The following is a 7,743-nucleotide window of genomic DNA, read 5'->3' as shown; positions in this document are numbered from 1 at the left end:
TTTTCTCACAGAATGGTTTAAGCACCCTTGCAACAAAAATCAGGTTTATGTCTGGGGTTTCTATTCTGGTCTATTGATTCATTTCAGCACCAAAATATATTTTGATTGTTGTTGCTTTGAAATATATTTTGAAATTGGGAAGCATGTCCTTACAAATGTGTTCTTTTTCAAGATTACCTCACTATTTTGAGTCCTTTGCTACTTCAAATGGCTTTAGGTTAGATTTTTTCTATTTCTGCAAAGGAACATCACTGAGATTTTGATAGGGATTACATTGAATCTTATGACTGTGGTCATATTAAGGTCCTTGAACCTTGTGTGCATTTCTTTTTATTTATGTTTTCTTTAATTTCTTACAGAAATGATTTGCAATTTTTATTGAAATTGTACATATTTAGCTGATTCCTAAGTATTATATTCTTTTTGACATTTATTGTAAGTGGAAGTGTTTTATAACTTCTTCTACAGATTTTTCATAGTTTATGTAAGGAAATGTAACTAATTTTGTGTCAATTTTATATCCAGCTACTTTGCTGAATTCATTGAACAGTCCTACAAAGTTTTGGTGGAATCTTCACTGCTTTCTACATATCTTATCATATCCTTTGTGAATAGATAGGATTTTATTTCTCTGTTTACATTTTGGGATCTTCTTTTTTTCTTCTTTTTTTCCTAAGTGCTCTGTTTAGAACTTGTAGTTCTGTTAAGTAATAGTGGTAACAAACAGGCACCTTGTTTCCTGAGCTTAAAGAAAAAACTTTCAGTTTTTCACCATTGAGCTTTATATTTTCTGTGAGTGTTTTGTATATAACTTTTGGTGAGTTGATGTAGTTCCTTTTATTTTTAGCTTGTTACTTTCACCATGATAAGTTGTTGAATTTTATTAAGTGATTTTTCTCTTTCATTTGAAAATATCATGCTGTTTTTCTTTCTGTTATTTTTTTCCTTTTTCTGTAGGAAAATTGATTATTTTTCATATATTTTAATTTCCTTGCATTCCAGAATAAATCATATTTGATCATATTGTATAATCCTTTTAATATATTGCAGAATTAGGTTTCCAAGTATTTTGGTGAAAATTTTTGTATCAATATTTCATAATACACATCCATGTGCAATGTCCTAATAGTCTGGCTTTGTTATCAGGATAAAATTGGTCTCTTTAGTTTCTTGGTAAAGTTGAGAAAGATTGGTATTGGTTCTTTAAATGTTTGGTAAAATATACCAGTGAAGACTTCAAGTCAAGGCCTTTACTATATTGGGAGATTTTTCTTTTTATTATTGAACCAATCTCCTTCCTAGCTACAGATCTGCTCAGATTATCTACTCTATTTTGTGATTTAGTCTTGAGATGTTGTTTGTATCTAGGAATTTGTTTTTCTAATTTGTTGGTGTCCAAATTCTCACGACTGTCTTCTAATAACTCTATACTGATTCTATAGGATCAGTTAGTGATATTTCTGAGTTCACTGATGAGAGTTTCCTGTCTTTTTATCTTAGTCCATCTAGCTACAGGTTAGTTAAGTTATGATAACCTTTTCATACACTTAACTTTAGTTTTCAGTGATTTTCTTTTTTGTTTTTCTATGCTAATCTTAAAATTTTCTTCCCTCTGGTAACTTTGAATCTAAGTTGCTCTTTTTCTAGTTTCTTAAGGTGTAAAGTTGTACCACTGATTTAAGATTTTTTTTAGTTTTTGTATATATAACTTTTTCTGTTAATAATATTCTCAATTTAGTGCTATGATTGCTCTTGTATGTTGTGATTTTGAATATGTTCTTGTCTAAGGTTTTTTCTAATACTTCATAGTTTTCTGCTTTGATCCATTGTTTGCTTGAGAATGTGGTGTTTTATTTCCACAAATCTGTGAATTTTCTAGTCTTACTTATTTCATTAATTCTAAGTTCAAACTGTTGTGGTAAAAGAAAATGCTGCATATGATATGCATCTTTAAAGAAGCATATTCTTCTTTAAGAAGCAATAGGTTCTTCCCCTCCCCTGGGGATTGGAAGGAGGGGAAGGGGTGCAGGTAATGGTGGCAGTGCTGCATTACCTTGGTGGTGCCTGCAGACATGCCCATGGGATCTTCTCCGGGTAATGCAGGCCAGTGTTGAGCAGGCCCTGGATGCTGGGCAGGGGTGGCTGTAGCACCAGCACCAGGTCATTTAATGTAGTCATCGTTGGTGGCAGAACTGTGGGACTTGCCTGTGCCAGAGAACTCATCTGGTAGCATCTTGCAATTTCAATTGTTGTTTGGAAAAAGGAAAAAGATTTAGCTGTTTACCAGACTGAACATAACAGTGGTGTCATACATAGTGGAATTTATTGTAAACCAGTGTCTCTGAAAGGTAAATTATGTGTACAAGGGGCAGCCCTCACCTACTAATATTGTAACCAAAAGGGAATTCCCTACAAACAATGTGGCAAGCTAATAGTAGCTGTTGAACAGCAAGAAATCCCCAGACTTAAGGCCCTATATGAAAGAGGCCTGAAAAATGGTGTTCCAGACTTGAGGCTGATCCAGCAGGAGGATATAAGAAAGAAGGAGCCATATTGCAGGTGTCTGATGGCCACTGAATGTCCATATACTTGCATTGTGGACTATCAGCAGGTAGCGTTGTCATTTGCCTAGGATTTCCAAGAAGAAGTTGGCTCTGTTTTGACAGATTTTGAAGTAAAAGATATTAAAATGGCTGAAGAAAGTAAAAATGGGATGAAGAATCCAATTGTTATAAAGAATACAATGGGAGAGGAAATTCAATGTCAGTGTGTTGTGACATGTGCAGGACTCTACTCAGACCATATTTCAGAGTTGAGTGGCTGTAATTCGGATCCTCACATTATACCATTCTGGGGAGATTACCTGCTTTTGAAACCAGAAAAATGCTACCCTGTAAAAGGAAATATTTATTCAGTCCCAGATAGCCAGTTTCCTTTCCTTAGGAGTTCACTTCATGCCAAGGATGGATGACAGTACTTGGCCAGGGCCTAATGCAGTACTTGCCTTTAAACAGGAAGTTACAGATCTTTTGACTTCAATGTCAGAGATGTTATGGGTATAATTTTCAATAGTAATTTTTTTAAACTGGTGTTTCAGAATTTCTTCTATGGAGTTAAAAAAATGTATAAAGCCTGTTGTCTTAGTGCAACACTGAAACACCTTCAAAGGTTTATTCCTGAAATTACTGTCGTTGATATACCTAGAGGTCCAGCTGGAGTCAGAGCACAAGCTGTAGATAAAGGTGGAAATCTAGTGGATGATTTCGTATCTGATGGAGGAGTTGGGGATGCTGGAAATCTCATTCGTCATGTGAGAAATGCAACTTCCCCTGCTGAGACTTCTTCCCTTGCAATTTCTAAAATGATTGTAGATGAAATGCAGCAAAGATTTTAATTGTAAATAATGAATGAAGCTAGGTATGCGTTATAATCTCCACATTAGCAACAAGAATGTACTAATTGCATTCTCTAATTATAACTTGAGAAAATGGTTCTAAACAATTACTTTGAGACAAAAAAACCCACTGAATTATTGATATGATGCAACATAGAAATAATTTTTTTAAATTAAATGAATACTTTGTGGAAAATAAATAAATAAATTTAGATTGATAAATATATATTTATCTGTTGAGTCTTCAATTGCAGCTTAACATACAATGTATTCTAGAAAATGTCTTGTATATTGTGTACTTGTTATAAATTTATAGCTACTTTTGCTAAGTGTCTAGTAGATCTAGCATCTTAGAAAGTATTTTTGTTTCCAAAAATACTTCAATTCTGCCTAGGTCATTTTTGTTGTTTTATCCATTATTAAGAATTAGATATTAAAATATTCAACAATTATTATTGTGGTGCTGTCTATTTTTCACTTTCATTCTGCTAGTTTTTGCTTCAAAAATATTGATGGTCTATAATTATGCTTGTAAATACTTACAATTGTCATTTCTTTTTTCTGGATTGTGTCACTTTTGAAAATATAATGTTATTTGTTTCTTTTAAACCTTTTTTGAGTTAGTTTATTATGTCTGATATTAGTATAAATACCCTGCACTTTCTTTATTGTACTTTGAGCAAAATATCTTTTTTTATACTCTTTCACATTCAATATAAAAGGATCCTTTTATAACTTAGGCTATAAAGTGAGTCTCTTGTGGACAGTTTGTACATGGATTGTTTTCATATTGTATCACTCTCTGTCTTTTGTTGAATAATTTAAACCACTAACATTTAAAGTGATTTCTGACAGCAAGGGTTTTGATCTGTGCATTTGCTCTTTGTTTTCCAGTTTTTATCCCTCATTTCCTGTATTTCTCTCTTCTATGAGTTTAGTTGATTTAAGTTATCTAATTCTTTGGTGTCCAATTCCTCATTTCATTGTGAAATATATAAATCATTTCTCATTTCCTTTGTGTTTATTTTATACTTCTTTTCTTTGTAGTTATCACAGGGATTACACAACCTGTCCCTATAATATAAAATTTTATAATATTTTAATTTATAACAATTTAATTAGAATCTATACAATTCACTTCAGTAACATTAAACAACTCTGCTCCTTCACATCTCCATTCTCACTCCTTTCAGTTTCTGATGTTGGAAAGCCTTATAGATTATCTGTCTAAAACATAAACTAATAATACTTTTATCTGCATTTGTCTCTTAATACAAAACAAAATGAGGACTTCTCATCAAAATTTAGAATAATACCAGCTCTTATATGAGTAACTTTAATGTATTATTCTCTTAAATTGTGTATAAAAGAGAAAGTGGAATTATAAACATTTTAAGGCATTATAATAACAGTCTTTATAATTTTCCATGTGTTTAGTTATATTGATTCTAGTGGTAAAGATCTCCTCAACTTTTGTCTGTCTGAGAACATCTTAATTTCTCCTTTACTTTTGAAAGACTGTAGGATAATTTTGGCAGATATGTGATTCCTTGGTTGGCAGTTTTAATTTTTCTCCTCTTTGAGCAATTTGTTCCACTGTCTTCTGTCCTTCAAAGTTTCTGATTCAATAATAATTTTATTTTTATTTATTTAATTTTTATTATATTATTGTTACTATATTATGATTTTATTAAGAATTCATTATGTGTAACAAGTTGCTCTCCCTTCCTGTTTCTAAAATTCTCTACTTTCCTTTATATTTAGAAAGTTTAATTATAATATGTCTTGATGTTGGTCTTTTTAATTCTTCCTACTTAGAATTCACTGAGATTCTTACATTTATATATTCATGTCTTTCATCAAGTGTGGAAGTTTATAGCCATTATTTCTTCAAATACTGTCCTCCTTTCTCTTTCTCTTATCCTTCTTAGAATGCCAAAATGCATGTGTTGGTCTACTAGATGGTATCCCACAGGCATCTTAGACTCTTCTTACTTCCCTTTAATCTTTTCCTTTTCTTTTTCCCAAATGTCATTATTGCTATTGTGCTATATCCATGTTTGCTCAGCCTTTTTTCTGCCTGTTCAAATATGTCTTTGAATTCCTCTGAGGGAGTTTTTTATTTCACTTAGCATACTTTTAAGATCTTGAATCTACTTTTGGTTACTTTGTAGGTTTTCTGTCTCTTTATTGATGCTTACATTTTGTTCATACATTTTTTTTTCTTAACTCCATGTCTTCCTTTAGTTCTTTATCTTTAGTAGGGCAGATTTTTGTTTGTTTCTTTGCTTATTTTTGTTTTGTTTTGCTTTTCCTTTCTAAATTTTTCATTATTGGGGATAAACTCAGGACTTTCTACTTATAATATGGTTGTTTTAAAATTTTTGTCTAATAGATCTGTCATCAGGTCCTTTTCAGTTTTTGTTGCTTTATTTTTTCCCCTTTGAATGGGCTATACTTTCTTCTTTCTTTTTAAATCTTATGATTTTTATTTTTGTTCACAGCTAGACATTTGAATCTAATGTAGTGATAAGTCTGGAAATCAGATTAACCTCCCCAGGGTTTATTGTGTCTTTGATATAATTTTTGTTTATTTTGTAGTACTGCAGGCTGTCTTAATGCCAAGAAGTATTCTGAGATGTAAAGTTAAGTGCTTCTCAGGTCATTTTAAAGAATCAACTTTTATCTATGTATTCATGGTCACTTTCTAATTTTTCATGTATAAAAAAGTTTTCATACATAAAAAGGTGGTTTTTTTAATATCCCAGACTTATTTTGTCTCCCAAATAGAGAAAAATGAAAGATGATGAGGGTTAGGGAGAAGATGTTGTTCCTGTAAGTCCTCTGTAAGTCACTTATGCCAGAGTGGCAAGGGTTTGAAGCAGTGGAGGGGAAGTGCAATAGAAGTGCCTGCTGCCTCTTTTCTCCACTGTTTAAATTGATGAATGATTTAAGAAAATGTAGTATTTATACATATGGAATTTTATTTAGCCACAAAGAAGAATGAAATTTTGTCATTCACAAGTGAATGGATGGAACTGGAGAATATCATCTTAAGTGAAGTTAGCCAGGCTCAGAAGGTCAAAAATCACACTTGTAGATTCTCCCTCATATGTGGATTATAGACCTAAAACAAATGCAGTAATATTATTGGACATGGGTCACACACTAAGAGAAGAACACACATGGGAGGAATAGGGAAAAGGAAGCAAACCTAAAACTTGAATGTGGTTGATGTGCTTACTGTAGAGGAGTGAATATAGTAATCATAAACTGGCAGAGGCTACTAAAGGAAGAGGACTAGGAAGTAGTGAAGAGGTCTGGTAGACATGAACCAATGTAGGTTGTAATATACAATATGTTCATGGAAGCAATACTAGGAATCTTTCTGTATAGTTATCTTTATCTCAAACTAGCAAAAATGCTTTGTCTTCCTTCTTACCTCTTATGTTTTCTTTTCAACAAAATCAGAGAACAAGAGGACCGAACAGGTTCTACCTAGAAGTGAGGGGTTTCGGTGAGGTGGTCCAAACAATGTATATACATGTAAGTAAATGCAAAAATAATAACATGTAAAAATAAATAAATAAATAAAAATAGAAGTAGGGTTCAGTAGGGTACCAGTGGTTCATGCTTATACTCCTAGATACTTGAGAGGCAGAGATCAGGAAGAGCACAGTTTGAGGCCAGCTCAGGTAAATAGGTAGCAAGACCTATCTCAGAATACTCAACACAAAAAAGAACTGGTGGAGTGGCTCAAGTAGTAGAATGCCTGCCTAGCAAGCATGAAGCCCTGAGTTCAAACCCCAATACAGCAAAAAAAAAAAAAAATAGGGCTCACAGATCCTCAAAATAGTTGTAGTGGGAGTACCCTTTTTGGCCACTCTGGCTCCCACAAGTTGTATGCAGACTGCTTCATGTAAGCTTGTACAGCTGCTGGTCATGGCAGAGAAGGAAGTACAGTTCATGTGCTAAGTGCTGAAATTGGCTAAAATTAACTGACATTTTTTCTTCCAAGCCTTCTCTTGACAGTTGTGAACCTTCAATAGATTACACATTTCCAAAATAGTTGCATTAGACAGATTCTGTCAGTGCAATTTTTATCTAAGCAGTGAGACAGACTCCTGGTGCTTCCTACTCTTCCATCCTCTCTGAATTTTTATTACCATGGTAATTTTTTGTACTAAATTATTATCTCCTCAATTCTATACATGCTACTATGTCATTTACATATGATGACTATTTGATAATTAAAAAAATATGGTTTTCTCAACAAAATAATTGATCTGTCATTCTGCAGGCTGTGATATGTCATGTAATTTTCCAAAAAAATTAAATAATGTTCACTT

At 32.7% G+C, this 7,743-nt stretch overlaps 1 pseudogene; it reads left to right on the top strand.

Moving 5' to 3' along the window:
• Window positions 1-2,125: 2,125 nt before the first annotated feature.
• LOC109680648 (L-2-hydroxyglutarate dehydrogenase, mitochondrial-like) lies at window positions 2,126-3,481 on the top strand (annotated as a pseudogene).
• Window positions 3,482-7,743: the final 4,262 nt, after the last annotated feature.

Source organism: Castor canadensis, chromosome 12, assembly GCF_047511655.1.
Source record: "Castor canadensis chromosome 12, mCasCan1.hap1v2, whole genome shotgun sequence".
Classification (NCBI taxonomy): domain Eukaryota; kingdom Metazoa; phylum Chordata; class Mammalia; order Rodentia; family Castoridae; genus Castor; species Castor canadensis.
The sequence above is the reverse complement of the archived record's forward strand: the minus strand, read 5'-3'. Positions and strand labels throughout refer to the sequence as shown.